Below are 15,587 nucleotides of genomic sequence, written 5' to 3'. Positions count from 1 at the left end.
CTTCTAAACAGTCTGCCTCTCCAATTCCTGGTCTTCTCTCAACTCACCAAATTCTTTTCTGCCTCAGGGCCTTTGCACCTACCATTTTTTCTGCCTGGCTCCGTCTTTACATGAAGAGCTCCTTTTCATCTTTTGAACCTTAACTTAAATGTCACCTCTGCCCTTGGCCTTCTCCAACCACTCTATCCAAAACAGGTCACCTCCTTTAATTCTCTGTCTCAGAGCCCTGTTTATTCCTCCTTAGCACTTGCTACTATAGAGAACTATTTTTATTCATTTGTTTACTTGTTTTGGGAGGGGGGTTTGCCCTACGTGAGTGTAAGCTCCAGGAGGACTGGGGCTATGATCTCACCTGAGGCCTCACACCTGGGAGAACATAGTTCCTTATGGAATGGACAGACAATGGAAAGGCCAGCTGTTCTGTAACGTATCCTTCTGTCTTCCCATGGGGCACTGTATGCTCATCTCCACCAACCTTTCTCTATCTGTATTTTTATTTTTATTTATTTATTTGGCTGTGCTGCATGGCTTGTGGGATCTTAGTTCCCCGACCAGGGACTGAACCCGGGCCCATGGCAGCGGAAGCATGGAGTCCTAACCACTGGACTGCCAGGGCAGTCCCTCTCTAACTGTATTTTTAACAACACTAATGCAATTGTTTCTTTACAAACCCTGAAATGGACTGTAGGGGCTCTGAGATGGACACTGGGTACAGGGTCAAGGCCTGGTGCACTGTAGGCACTCAACAAGCACGTGCTCTGAATGAATGGAGGAGGGGCTCCCAAGGGGCTCCCAGTGGGTGGAGGAAACCATGCTGGGACCGAGCAGCTGCTACAAGTCACACATGTGATGAAACACTGCTCACAGATTTTGGGCAGGCACGGGGTTTGTGGCAACAAAAAGTTTTAGCTACATTTTAAAATGAATTTTAGCAACTGGTTAGTTAACAGTTAATTTCTGAGCTTCAGAAAAAAAATGAACAACAGAAAATCTAACATTAAAACCATAGAATTAAAAGAAGGGAAAAGAGAAATATCATAGTGCCTTTGGGTCTGTCAGAAAGTGAATTGTGCCACATTCCTTAATCTAAGGAATTTATAGGCTCCTTGTGTGGAACCTGTAAACTGATGTTTGTTTCTTTTTTTTTTTTTTTTTTTTTTTTTTTGCGGTACGTGGGCCTCTCACTGCTGTGGCCTCTCCCGTTGTGGAGCACAGGCTCCAGACGCGCAGGCTCAGCGGCCATGGCTCACAGCCCCAGCCGCTCCGCGGCATATGGGATCTTCCCGGACCGGGGCACGAACCCGTGTCCCCTGCATCGGCAGGCAGACTCTCAATCACTGCGCCACCAGGGAAGCCCAATGTTTCTTTTACAGTGTGCTCCCAGAAACCTCAAATATTTTACAGACAAATAATGCAGGGCACTCACCCCAATTAAGGCAGCTTAAGAGTGAGATGGTCTAGTTTAAGTATGCCAAATGCAGAGATGGTCAGTGACTTGTGGGACAAAGTGTCAAATCCGACTGAGGTTTCAGCAGTGCAGTTATTACTCAGCGAAATAACGTGAGCCTTTCAACTCGGGAGGCTTAGCCTATTTTTGTAAAAGTGGCCAGACTGGATGGGGCCTGAGATGCTGCGTTGTTAGTTAGGGGTCGGCAAAGTTTCTCTCTAAAGGGCCAGAGAGTGAATATTTCAGCTCTGCAGGCCATACAATCTGCGCTGCAACCACTCAGCTTGGCTGCTGTGTAGACGTAAACGGACGGGCCCGGCTGTGTTCCCAGACAGTTTTACTTGTGGACAATGGATTTGAATTTTATGTAATTTTCAGGTGTCATGAAACATTATCCTTCTTTTGATTTTTTCTGCTAACCATTTAAAAATGCAAAACCACCTTGGTGGCGGGCCACATGTGGCCCGCGGGCCACAGTTTGCTGATCTCTGGGCTAGTTTATGACAGTTTATCTGTATGAGCAGCAGTTGGACAGTGAAAAGACACACTCTCAGAGGCAGAGCCCTGATCTCCAAAGAGTAAGTTCCGACACTTGAGCGCCGAGGCCCAATAGAAACAACTTATTTCTGAGCACGACTGGACCAGAAAACAATGTCGGGCACCGGATGGTTAAGTTAATTTAAGACGGAGCAACGAGGGAAAAAGACTTTGCTTTTGGAAGTGAAGGGTGTTCTTTGAAGTTTGAGTAAAAGTGTTTGGTTCACACTTTAGGGAAGCACATTATATTAGTGCCTTTTCACTGCAGGATAAACAGAAAATAAGTAACACGCAGCTATCATCACGTGGTCGCACCTGTGGTTTGAAACGGCAGACAAACCGTTCTCCTTTCAAGGCTCACTGTCAGATGACACAACTGCTGACAGTAAGAAAGCCCAGGAAACATCTTTTTCATGAGAAAAGGGCTCCCTCCACAATTCTCACTGGTTTGGCTATAGAATGCATCCCCAGGGAGATGAGAGGAAACAGAGGTTATTTCCAAGGTCTCTTCTGCCCCTCTCATTTTCTGTTTTAAAGTGTGCTTCCGTTTCTAAATATTTCACTCCTTCCGCTTTGAATAATACGGGTGCTTTACATTGGAGAGGAAGCAGCATCTAGAGTACAGGATGCCTGGGTGCTTGTCTATTACTAATTAGCTGTGCTCTCGAGCAAGTTCCTGAACGTCTCTGTGCCTCAGTTTCTTCAGCTATAAAATGAGGATAATAATAGCACCCTTCTCAAGTTGTGACGTTTATGTGTGTCAGTGCACGTACGGTGCTTTGAATAGAGCCTAGCTTGGAATAAGGACAAGATGAGTGTTAACTATTGTTGTTATTATCTTCATGTGCTTATCAAGTACCCCAGAATGTGTGCTCATGTGTGTGCTTTCTCACACACACACACACACACACACACACACACACACACACACACATTTTAATCTGATCCTCAGCTGGCCAGGTATTATCCCCTTTTTATAGGAAATAAACCGAGGTTTAGTGGCCCAAGGCTACTCAGCTATGAATCTTCTTTTGATTATGAACCAAATTGTCCTTCAAGGGCTTTTAAATTACTGAATGTGATCTTGAATTTCCTGCCCTTTGCCTGTTGTGGAAGTTCCTTAAAGAAAGGTTGCATTAAAAAAGTCTTAAAAAAACCCCTACATACTTGTAATCCATATGCAATAGGGACCTTAATTGTTTGAAGTTAAGTTTATTTTTCTCATATGCTTTATGACCATTACCTTTTAATCATGTTTTATTATTTCCATCCCTAATACTCCTTCTACTCTCTTAAATATCTTCCTCTTTTAGTGATCACCTATCATCAATTTCTTGCAATGTAAATAAACTATGTCCATTCCCAGCCACAGAACTTTAAATGAAGTATTTCTTGACCTTTCAGCTTCACCTTCTGTGTTTATCAGTGCTGTGCACGTAATAACAGGGTAGCTATCCTATAGTAAACCTCATTTGACTGTAAAACAGTGTTTGTGGCAAACTGAATATGCCTGTTGTTAAAATATTGAACTATTTTGGGAAACACCTAATCCCTCCTTATGCATAAGTATGGTAGCTGATGTATATGGCCATGGTAGGTCACCAGAGATACAGCGTCCAGTTTATAAGGACTGCTGAGACAAAGCCAACCTAGATGAGCAGTAGTCTCAGAAACTTGCTGCGAGAAAAATACGTATATCATGGAGGGTTTGAATTAAAAAGAAATTTTAATACCCAGAGACAACTAAAATAAATGATCCATGATACAAAACTTTCACACCGAAAGTTAAAATTCTGACTCTCAAGATTAGTTGGTGAATCATTCAGAGAAAGCTATGTTTTTGAAGTTTTTACAAGCAAACTAACAACATTTATTACTGTCATTAACTCAGTCCTATTATACGTTCTGCACTTTTTTTGCTTTCATTTTTTCCAACTTTTTTCTTTTTATCTAATTCTAAAATTCATACATGTTCACTGTAGAAAATTTGGAAAATGGAGGAAAGTATAAAGCAGGAGAAACAAAATTTTACCCATAATACTATCTCACCATCTCGGGAGAGAACCTTGGTTAATATTTTGACATATTTACATAGTAACACTGATATTTAACATACCCTTCTAGTGATTAAATTTTGCCATAAAAATGATTTTTTCTTACAATTTTCCCTTGATTGTCATTGGAATAAAGCTAGAAAGCACAGAAACATTGTAAGAAGTAAGAACAAAAGCACCTAGCATTAACCATTTTGGTATATTTTATTCTACTCCTTTTTATGTCTATATTCTTTTCAAATCTGTGATTGCAATTTGGATATAATATTTTGTACTTTAAAAACTTATTATATCATAAGCACTTTCCTTTGACATCAGAAACTTTGTAAAGATAAGTTTTAGCGGCTGTAAAAAATTTCATCATGTGGCTATACAAGTATTTGTTCAGATATTCTTTCAATGTTTCGGTTGTGTACAGTTTTCACTATTTATAGATAACTGCTACACGCATCTTTACATATAGATTTTTGTCCACATTTCTAATTACTTTCTGAGGACATATATCTTGAAAGGTGATTGTTAGGACAAAGAATATGAGCATTACAAAATTAGTAATGTTATTTTTTCCTCTGACTCTAAATGTACAATGTAATCCTTGAAATAAATGCTATTACATTAAATATTAAATTCTATTATATTTCCTTTCATTCCTTTTAAGGGCAGGAAGGTTTTCAGGTCTTTTGATTCATGCTTGCAAATGGTTTTCCAGACCTGTATCAATTACCTCTCTCACTAGCAATAAACCAATGCAGAATCTTACTGCATTCTCACTCATGTAGAACGTTATCATTAAAATAAACTACACTGACTTGAAGGGAAAAGTAGTATCTTATTGTTTTGTTAACATACCTTTGATTATTAATGAAGCTGATATGTATTCAAATGTGTATCATTTTTTCTATCTTTTTTGGTATCTTTTTTTGGGTGAATTTTCTTTGCTAACATAGGTATTTCTAAATACATAGTGATTACTGGAGGATGAGGTTAATCTAAGGCTCAGAAGTATGTACTTAGCCCATGCATTTGGGTGCCAGTGGGAACGATTTCAAACTGAGTAAGAATCAGGAGAGTGAAGGGCTGCTTCACCCATGAGGACCCAGTAAATCGTGCAGTTCTCTGTCCCCCGCCACCTCCCTCCACTGCACGCACGACCTTCAATCCTGCCTTAAACTGCTGTGTCTCGGTGTAAGATGAGCTACTAAGTATGTGATTTAATGTATTTGGTTTTTTAAACCTTTTTTGGTATGATGTTATTTTGGTTTACTAGCTTTCTTGCTGGGCTAAAAAGGCTATGTGGGAATAATCTGCTTTGCTTAACTTTATCTGTCAGAACCTGGAAGTCAGTTAGCAGACTGTCTGTAGAAGCACTTTCCCCTGTAACCACACCGGCTTCCAGCAACCGCGTGGGGTCCTGGCTGCTGTGGGAGGCTGGGAGCGGAGCCCAGGCACAAAAGGAGCGGAACCTCACACCTCTGCATTTCTTTCCCTTCCAGACTGGGTCAAAATGGGCTGAGAAGAGGGCTGTCATTTAGCAGGTAGATTTTTCTTATGCTCGCTCTGAAGTTTCTAATTATTCACACAAATCTGGATCCGACATCAGCTTCCTTCAAAGTCACTTAGGAAAATCTCAGTCAGCGTGTTAGGTCCCTTTCCTTTCTAAGCCGACACCCTATACTTGGCAATGACCGCTAAGTGGCTCTACAGTCAGGGTTTCGGTGCAGTGTACAACCCAGGGTGAACTCCTCTGACCAGAGCCTACCTGACTCTTTCCTTCCCTCCTTTGATGTTTATTTAGCGCTTCCTGTGCTGGGGCAGTGGATGACTCAGATATGCACACGACACATCCCCTGTTCTTAGGGAGCGTACAGTTTAATGGGGGAGACAGACTAAGAGGACGGATAACTAGAAAATGAAAGGAAGGTAATGGTGAGCACAGAGAAGACAAATAAAGAGGCACAGAGGCCCTTGCATGTAGTTCCACGTCATTCTAAGGAGTCATCCGAGGCTCAAGGCCATGTGACATTTAACGGGGAGGGTACAGAAGGGAATCCCAACAAGGCCCATCTGCATTTTGTTGTCACTCTTACAAAGGGAATATGTGATCCTTCTAGAGAAAACATACCCCCAAGCCTCAGAATTATACAAACAGTCCATCACCTTTGGTGACAGTGCTTGCTGTTGCATACTGTGTAGAACTAAAAATAATGTCATCATGTAGGAAACACTGTCATGTGCTAATAAACCTGTCCCTTAAAGAGAAGATTCTTCTCTGTAAGCAACAGAAGGCATCCTGGCAGCACCCACTTTCACAATGCAGCTCCCACCTCTGTCCCTCTTCAACCTCACTCCACTGGACCCTGGAACCCTGACCAGGGAGCAGCTGCTCAGATTCCGGAACCATTCAACCCTTAGTTCTCAGTCACCTGCTCTGCTGCCTCTGTCCCTGAGAGCAGCTGCTCTTCATTTGGCCAGCAATGGTTTGGTGGTTGAGGACACATCTATTCGGGACCAAACTGACCTACAGCGTGGTCATCACTAAACACTCTCACGGAGGGACTGTGTTACCACCAGTGGCATCTGAACAAGGAGTCCAGCACTGAAGGCCAATTCCACACAGCTGCTTCAAAGTTCCTCATTACGATCAAACACCTTCAGCGATGAGAAATCCATCTGTGGCTTCCTAAATCAATATTCATTCAATACATAGTTTCTGAGCATCTAGACTGGTCCTCAGGCACAGACCTCCCCTTGTGGAACTCCTCACAACTTCCTGAAAGTGACAGATGCTAAATTAACACATGCACACAAATTAATTATAACTGTGGTGTTATGAGGGAAAAATAGGGTGTTACTAGATGACACGAACATGAGGACCTAAATTTGTCTGGGGATGGGGTCATCTAAGCTGAAACCTGAAAGATGAATGGGGGTCAGTTTCCTGCAGAAGGTCTAGCACCTGAGACGTCTCCAAGGTAGGTAGTGTGGGCCGCTTGCTTGAGGAAGTATAGATCTTTCTCAATTTACGATGGGGTTACATCCCGATAAACCCATTGTAAGCTGAAAATACCATAAGCCAAAAATGCAATTAATACGCCTGACCTACTGACATCACGGCTGAACCCAGCCCACCTTCAACACGCTCAGAACACTTACATTAGCCTATAGTTGGGCGAAATCATCGGACACAATGTCTGTTGCACTGGATATCTCCTGTAACTGGTTGAACACGGTACTGAGAGTGAACGACAGAATGGTCCCCTGGGTACAGAGTGGTCACACCTGTGTCGGTGGCTCACCCTCGTGATGGCGTGGCTGCCCCGCATCACGAGAGTCAGGGATGCACATCACTAGCCTGGGAAAAGGTCACAATTCAAAATGTGAATTGCAGTTTCTACTGAATGATTATCACTTTCACACCATCATACAGTCAAAACATTCTAAGTCAAACAGTTGTAAGTCTGGGACCACCTGTGAAGGGAAGTGAGTGTGCCTGCAGGTGAGGAAGAGGTGCAGATGCTGGCCTTTCGGGGGTGTTAATGGGGTAAAAGTATTCAGGAGACAGGAGTTTCTGGCTGAGGGTAAGGGGACACTGGCAAAGGGTAACAAGTGGCAGTGGGGGCAGAAGCTGATAAATTAAGAAGTGAATGAAGAGGACAGACAACAAGGTCCTACTGTATAGCACAGGGAACTATATTCAATATCCTGTGATCAACCATAATGGAAAAGAATACGAAAAAAAGAATGTTGAAAAATTACATACGATAAAACATGTTAAAAACAACTGAAAAAAAAAAGTGAATGAAGGAAGACGAGGTGAATTAGGGTGTCTGTCTAAGCATCCTGAGGACAGAAGCCTTGTTTATTTTGTTCATGGCTATAGCCCTGGTGCAGAGGACGCTGCTCAGCAAGTCATATGTGCTCAGGAAGTATTTGTTGGATGAATGGCTGTATTGGGACAGAACCGATTCCGTAATAATCACGATGACAACGGGAATAAACTCAGCCACCATCAACTGAGCATCTATTATGTGCCACAGCTGTGCTCGTTGTTTGGCTAGACTAACCCCATTCCACCAACATGCAAAGCAGGCATTGTTATCCTCACTCATGGGTGATGAATTATAAGGTACCCAGAGGTTTAAGAAAACACCCAAGGTGTCTCGTCCAGAGATGCACTGAAACGCGGGCCAGTCTCAGTCCAAAGCCTGTGCTCTTTCGGCCACATCACGCTGCTTCTCAAGCATGAACATGTTGCTAAGTTGGGCTCCAGGCCCTTCCAGATGACTTGGCCGCTGCGGGGTCTCGTGCTGTCACCATGCTTAGTCAGCCTGTCCAAGCAGCCCCATAGGAAGGAAGCATACGTGCCCCAGATGTGGGCGATCACAGACATCCACCTACAAGGTGCATTTACCGGAAGTGCCTTGTGCAATGAGGCTGTGCTGGGTTAGTTCAGGGGCGCTAACGAGGCCACTGTTCCTGGTTAGTCTCCAGGTCCAATGAACTCAGCTCCATGGCTTAGACACCTCAGCCCAAGTCATCTGTCTCAGAGAAAACACCTGAGAAGTGTGGGTGGCTTGGTAAAACCTGTTTGTAAGACTAGGAAAGCCATTCAAAGGAATGTCACAATAAAGGCCAGGAGCAGCTTCCTATCAAAAGAGCATGACCTTTTAACACAAACTTGCGCAAATCAGAGCTCCTCTACCTTGCAGAGACCTTTTCTCCAAGGAAGTTTGGAGATGTTTCCCCCCCAAGAATTTCTCAGAATCTTCGTCTCTGTGATATTGTTAAAAAAAAAAAAAAAAAAAAGTCAGGTTGGTAGATACATTGCTAATATAATTTCTGAAAATTACCAAGAATTTAAAAGACCAAGACACATGCAGAACATCTATGTAGCTTTGAGGCTGTTCAAAAAATTATAACTGGAGACAGAGATGTTCTTATAACCAACTTAGGCAAGCTTGTGTTTGGAATATGGTTAGGACAGAGTTAGTTTTCAAGGCGAGTGGTATCTAATTCTACTTCTCTCTTTCTCTCTCTGCTTCTAGTCTCTTCCCTCTACAAATTGTCCTCCTCATAGCTGCTGGAGTATGCAGAACACGAATCTGATTAGTTCCCTGCTTCACAAAACCTACTAAGCCCACCTGCACAGTGTATACGTCAGGTGGCCGTGTAACTGACCATCTGTCTGGGACGCTCTTCAGAGTTAAAAGAGGCAGCTCTATTAATTATTATGTTGGGGCAATAGCCATAAACCACGACTGTCCCTGGCAAGCGAGGACCTACGGTCATTTCACATAGAAGGTGCCTGTCAATCTGTCCCACCCAGATCAGCCCCTGCGAGGTACCTGCCTTTCCGGTGCTTTCCGGTGCCCTACCTCAGCCCTTCCCTGCCTCTCTGCTGGACAAGTGCTTCCAGACCAGCTGGAAGAACAGCACCTTGTACTCTCCCAGGCAGAGTTAGGGGCTCCGGCCTCTAAGCTTTCATGCACCTTTAACACAGACTTCACTGGGGTACCAGCGCTCGTCTGGGTTCATGTTGGCTGTCAAGGCTAGGGGGTCGGAGACTGAAGGATGCGTGTGGCTACCCACGATGTACAGAAGGGTGTTTCCTGTGTCACAAGTGCTCAGTAAATGTTCATTGATAATAAATCAATTCCATGACTAAAGAATCTGATCGCTTTTCAATAAATACCTTGAGGTCTGTGCTGTCAACAAATGTTCATGACCACAGCGTTTTATTCCCGAGCCACTGACTGTCCTGGTATCATAGAAAACTAATATGAGCAATTCGTTTTCTCAGCGGTGGAGATAGTAAGAGGCATATTTCACTTCCACTGTTCACTGGGGATGGTGTCGCTCTAGGCCAAAATGCCGAACCTGCGAAGGGTGACTCATCTCTGGAGGGTTCTGAGCTGTCTCGGGCCCAAGGGCGCTCAGGCCTCTTGGACTGTAACTTGCTCTCAGGCTGGCACACAGACTCTGTGCTGTGTCTGCTACAGCCAAGACACCTGTGACATTCCTGTGCGGGGCCCCTCCCAATCTAACCCGTCTCTTACAATGGGGGGCACCTAAGGGAAGCGAATGGAAGTTTCTCAGACCGAGACTGAGAAATGCCGCCTCCCTCTGGGTGAGCAATGGCGTGCACGCCCAGTAGCGTGAATTTCCTGTCTCTCAGAGCACGCATCTGGGAGTGATGAGCAATGATTGGTCAGTGATGGGTATATCGTGCTAAACTGAATTTCCAGTAACTTTACAGAGTGAGGAAGTAGACACAACTCAGTAGTCACCCCACTATGACTGCTTTCCAACTGTTTTTGATCTTGAGCACACATAATTTGAATATATTAAAGAGCCAGAGAATAAGACCCATGAATGAAGGAGATAAAAGGTCAGATGAGTATATGAAGGTATCATAAGGTGAGTCACTAGATGGTGACAGCTGTTCCTACAGTTCCTGAGAACGAGAAGAAACCAAAGCATAGGAAATTTCGGTTTAGGAAGAGGACTAAATTTCCTGAGTGGGATATTTAAGATCCTTAAATACATCACCAAAGGAGCTGTGGAATCGATTTGTCTGGAGGTCCTTACAAACAGAGCAATTATTAAGCAGTCAGGGATGAGTTCTGTTGAAGTCTGACCATTGCCTGGAACTGGCTGGAATCTTTAAGCTCGTCCCAACCCTACAGTCTCACGATACTCCATGAATTGCCAGTGAAAGATGAGCAGAACCGAGAAGCAGAGGGACCTCAGAAGTTACCTGATCTGCTCCCGGGCAACAATATAATATGACTTCTATTTTCAGGTTTCACTAAGGATGGAAAGCAGTTATATCTGCAGTTCCCATCATTTCATCAGTCTCTGACAGTCAAAAACCTGTCCTGATGTTTAGTCAAACTTCCTTGGTTGTAAGATGGGAATGAGAGAGTTTCCTCCTACCAGCGCACATCCACAGTAAGCTAAGGTTATCACGCTGTTTAAGGCTCTGCTGACATTGCTCATGCTTTCAAAGCTTCTGTTGTAAAGGGTGTTGTAAAGGGTGAAATTCGAGTTTGGTGGGATTACTCTGAGCACAGATGGATATTATAACGCCGCGCTTTGGGGTCTCAGGCATTAAGTTAAATATTAAGGAGTGAGGGATGGAACCTGGATGGAATTTTAACACAACATTCCTCTTCCTAAAACACGCACATCCTAAGGGTGTCCATCGATGCTGTAACTAATCTTCATGGATGTCAGCCACCCAGTGTGCATGTCTGTTGCGGGGGAGGAGGTGAGGGAAAGTAGCTGAGCCCAGGCTACAGAAAGGGTGGTTCCAGGGAGGAAGGGGTCTGGGAGGGAGAATGTGGGGCAAAAGGAGAAGCAGGAGTCACAGTAACAAACAGGCTAAGAGGGTGGAGAGAAAAGCAAACAGAAGCACACGGAAGAGAATTTCTCCTGAGAGTAACTCAGAACATCACTCAGAAGAGGTCTTAAAAGGGTCTCTTCCCTATTTATGCTAGAGCAGGTGAGTCAGTGGCAAGTGTGTCCTCAGCTTGCTGGGCTGGAGGGATGGGGGAGAGGAGGCAGGCGGGTGGGTAAAGACACTTTTGTTGATAGATACGTGGCCAAGGAATTGACCACAGATCTCCAGCTAAGCAGTATACTTGCAACCCCCTACGTGGCCCTCCCCTCCGTGGTCACTTTTTTTTTTTTTTTTTTGCCGTGCAGCACGGCATGCGGGATCTTAGTTCCCTGACCAGGGATCGAACCCACGCCCCCTGCACTGGAAGCGCGCAGTCTTAACCACTGGACCACCTGGGAAGTCCCCACAGTCACTTTTTAAGTGTCTGTTTCTGTGGCTGCCACTCTGCTCCTTCGCACTGCCTTCTGTCTCCAGCCTTCCTTCCTTTCCTGGGACTCTCCATTCCATTAAGTTGGCCAAATAGCCCAGAAAAACCGTAAATTCTGGTGGGGGCTTGGATGGTTCTCTAGAAGGTGGTAGAGGACACGGAACATGATTTAAATTAGAATTAAATTAAATTAGAATTGTTGAAACACCTACAGGTCAAGAAAGGAACAGACGGCTAACCTTTTCTTTTGACACCTGGTAGCACACCCACCTTCTAGCATGTTTTAAAGTGGAAGATTCTTGGTATTATTTTGGAGAAATAAGACTTTTAATACCCCCTTCCTTCCCCACTGTTCAATTAATTTTGGGAAACCAAAAAGGACTTCCACGCCATATGCAGAAAATCTGATTTTGTTGAGGCCATTAAAACATTACCCTTTCATTCTTTAACGAAATAACCCACACAGAGGACTGAAAAAAAAAAAAAAAAAAGCAACAGTCCCTTGACCCACTGTTCCCTTCTTTCATGCTTGTTTTTTTAAATTGCTTTTATTTTTAGTTCTTTTGATGGTTTGCTCCAATCACTTAATAATCTGCTCATACAGTTCTTTCTTAATTTACCAATTTTAGATGTTATCCATTGACTTCTTTTTATGACACATCTGCATTTATATCACTAATAGCCTCCTCTTGCCCCCCTCATCTGTAACTTAATCAGTATGGTTGTATCACTTTGGACCCTCTTTATTACATGAAACAATATAGGTATCCTTTGCTTTGTTCCATCAACAAGAAACCATATTTTTACTGCTCACTGTGTAAGGTGAGGATCCTGGCATCTCTATCCTTTTAGCGCTTCTGCCTCCCTCCCAAATACTTGTACCTCCTCGAGGTTGAGAATATTTCCTTTGTTAACATCTCCAACAATGGACTCCTGATTTTACCTCCAAAAGGTGCTCCTATCCCAAATACCCCACTCTCAGTCAACGCTACCCCAACTACCAGGTGCTCCAGCCAGAAATGAACCCTCTCCTTCCCTTTCACCTCACATAAGTCCTGTCATCGCTGTCTCCAAAATATATTCTCACCGTCCCCACTGCTAAAACACTAGTGCAAGTCATCACCTTCTCTCTCCAGGACCGGCACCTCTTATCTCGCTATAATCTGTCCTCTACATAACAGCCAGCGTGATTTTTCTGAAATATAAATCAGATCGCATCACATCACTCCTCTTGTTAAAAAGTGGTCTCTTATTGCAACCCCCTCACTGTTGCCCATAAAACCTTCAATGATCTGGCCTGGGCTTTCTCTAACATCCACGCTCTTACACTCTCCCCCTCATTTGCTCTGCTCCAGCTAAACTGGCCCTTATCTTTTTTTTAACATCTTTATTGGAGTATAATTGCTTTACAATGGTGTGTTAGTTTCTGCTGTATAACAAAGTGAATCAGCTATACATCTACATATATCCCCATATCTCCTCCCTCTTGCATCTCCCTCCCCTTATCTTTCGACCATCACAAGTTCATTCCTGTTTTAAGGCCTTTGCTCTTCAGCCTGGTAACACCCCGGATCTCCTCCTTTTCCTCATCTTTGGAATCCTAATTGGAGCATCACTCCTTCTGAAAGGTCTGTGTGAGCAAAAGCAACCTCTCACCCCTAGCTATGCACTCTCATGTTATCCTGTTTATCTTCATGCTACTCTAGACAGTCTCTTACTTATTTGTATGTGTTTATTGTTTACCACCCCACCCCCACCCCGCGGCTTCTAGAATGTGAGCATTAAGAGCTCTTTTGTTCACTGTATCCCCTCATCTAGAACAGTGCCTGGAACATAGAAGACATTAAAAAAATATTGACTATTATCAACTCAGTGTTCTGTAACATTTCAAAGGCTTCCATGCTTAGCAATTGCTTTGACTAAGATTAATTCCGAAAGTTGGAAATCAAGCAGTGTTTTATTACTGCAACCATGTAATTATTATTCACTACTTCAGTAATGTCCCAAAATATATTCTGTCTTGAATGTTTTTTTCCCCCTCGGAATTTATAATTGCCTTTTGTCGTCATGGTCTAGCTTTTTAAGGATAAAACAGAAACCCATGAGCCCCCTTTCCCCAGGGACCATTCACTGATGCCCTCTATCTGCTCGCACTGATCTGGACGGATGGCTCTGCCAAGTTTGAACCACAGCTGCCGCTCAGGCTTTGTTTCCTTCCTGATTTGGATCTGCTACATCTTGGTCCTCACGTCTTCCTCGTTCTGGTTTTATTACCTTAGTTTGTGGGAATATATCCTCGGAAAATTTCCTATGAAAGGGTGTGTGAAAAGCCTCTGCTTCTCTGACCATGTTTTTCCCCTTGTTCGTTTGTTTTGGTTTTTTAATTTCACACCTGATTAATACTTTGGCTGGGTAAAGAATTACAGGTTGACAATACTTTCCTCTCAGTGCGTTACAGACAACTTTCCATTGTCTTTCACCACCTGGTATAAGTGAAGAGAATTCACATATGTACACAGTTATAGGTACAATCTCAGTGCCAACTAAGAATTCCCAAAAAAGATGTTTACAGGAAACAAAGGAAACAACTGTATCAGTAGTTGGCAAAGACTACTCAGGGTGATGCATACAAGATAAAATTCTCACAGAAATTTCTTGCATTCCTATACATTAATGATGAAAAATCTGAAAGAGAAATTAAGGAAACATGCTCATTTACCACTGCAACAAAAAGAATCAAATACCTAGGAATAAACCTACCTAAGGAGACAAAAGACCTGTATGCAGAAAACTATAAGACACTGATGAAAGAAATTAAAGATGATACAGACAAATGGAGAGATATACCATGTTCTTGGATTGGAAGAATCAACATTGTGAAAATGACTATACTACCCAAAGCAATCTACAGAGTCAATGCAATCCCTATCAAACTACCAATGGCATTTTTCACAGGGCTAGAACAAAAAATTTCACAATTTGTATGGAAACACAAAAGACCCCGAATAGCCAAAGCAAACTTGAGAAAGAACAATGGAGCTGGAGGAAATCAGGCTCCCTGACTTCAGACTATATTACAAAGCTACAGTAATCAAGACAGTATGGTACTGGCACAAAAACAGAAATATACATCAGGGGAACATGATAGAAAGCCCTGAGATAAACCCACACACACATGGTCACCTTATCTTTGATAAAGGAGGCAAGAATATACAATAGAGAAAAGACAGCCTGTTCAATAAGTGGTGCTGGAAAAACTGGACAGCTACATGTAAAAGAATGAAATTAGAACACCTCCTAATACCATACACAAAAATAAACTCAAAATGGATTAAAGACATAAATGTAAGGCCAGACACTATAAAACTCTTAGAGGAAAACACAGGCAGAACACCCTGTGACATAAATCACAGCAATATCCTTTTTCACCTACCTCCTAGAGAAAGAGAAATAAAAACAAAAATAAACAAATGGGACCTAATGAAACTTAAAAGCTTTTGCACAGCAAAGGAAACCATAAAGAAGACGAAAAGACAACCCTCAGAATAGGAGAAAATATTTGCAAATGAAGCAATTGACAAAGGATTAATCTCCAAAACATACAAGCAGCACATGCAGCTCAATATCAAAAACACAAACAACCCAATCCAAAAATGGGTAGAAGACCTAAATAGACATTTTCCCAAAGAAGATATACAGACTGCCAACAAACACATGAAA

The 15,587-nt window shown here is 42.9% G+C and overlaps 1 protein-coding gene and 1 long non-coding RNA gene across 3 annotated transcripts in view; one reads left to right on the top strand and one right to left on the bottom strand.

Annotated features, from left to right (window-relative positions):
• LOC132414785 (uncharacterized) overlaps positions 1-9,124 on the top strand; it is a 44,117-nt gene extending 34,993 nt beyond the window's left edge. Inside the window, exons 2-3 of the long non-coding RNA XR_009517023.1 lie at positions 5,532-5,573; positions 9,084-9,124. This is a non-coding gene — a long non-coding RNA (uncharacterized lncRNA). The remainder of the gene's footprint in view (positions 1-5,531; positions 5,574-9,083) is intronic.
• Positions 1-15,587, bottom strand: part of MYO1D (myosin ID) — a 350,137-nt gene that overhangs the window by 57,068 nt on the left and 277,482 nt on the right. The gene's annotated exons all lie outside the window — the stretch shown is intronic.

The sequence above is a fragment of the Delphinus delphis genome, chromosome 19, assembly GCF_949987515.2.
Source record: "Delphinus delphis chromosome 19, mDelDel1.2, whole genome shotgun sequence".
Lineage (NCBI taxonomy): Eukaryota > Metazoa > Chordata > Mammalia > Artiodactyla > Delphinidae > Delphinus > Delphinus delphis.
This window is presented reverse-complemented; position numbering and strand designations above follow the sequence as displayed.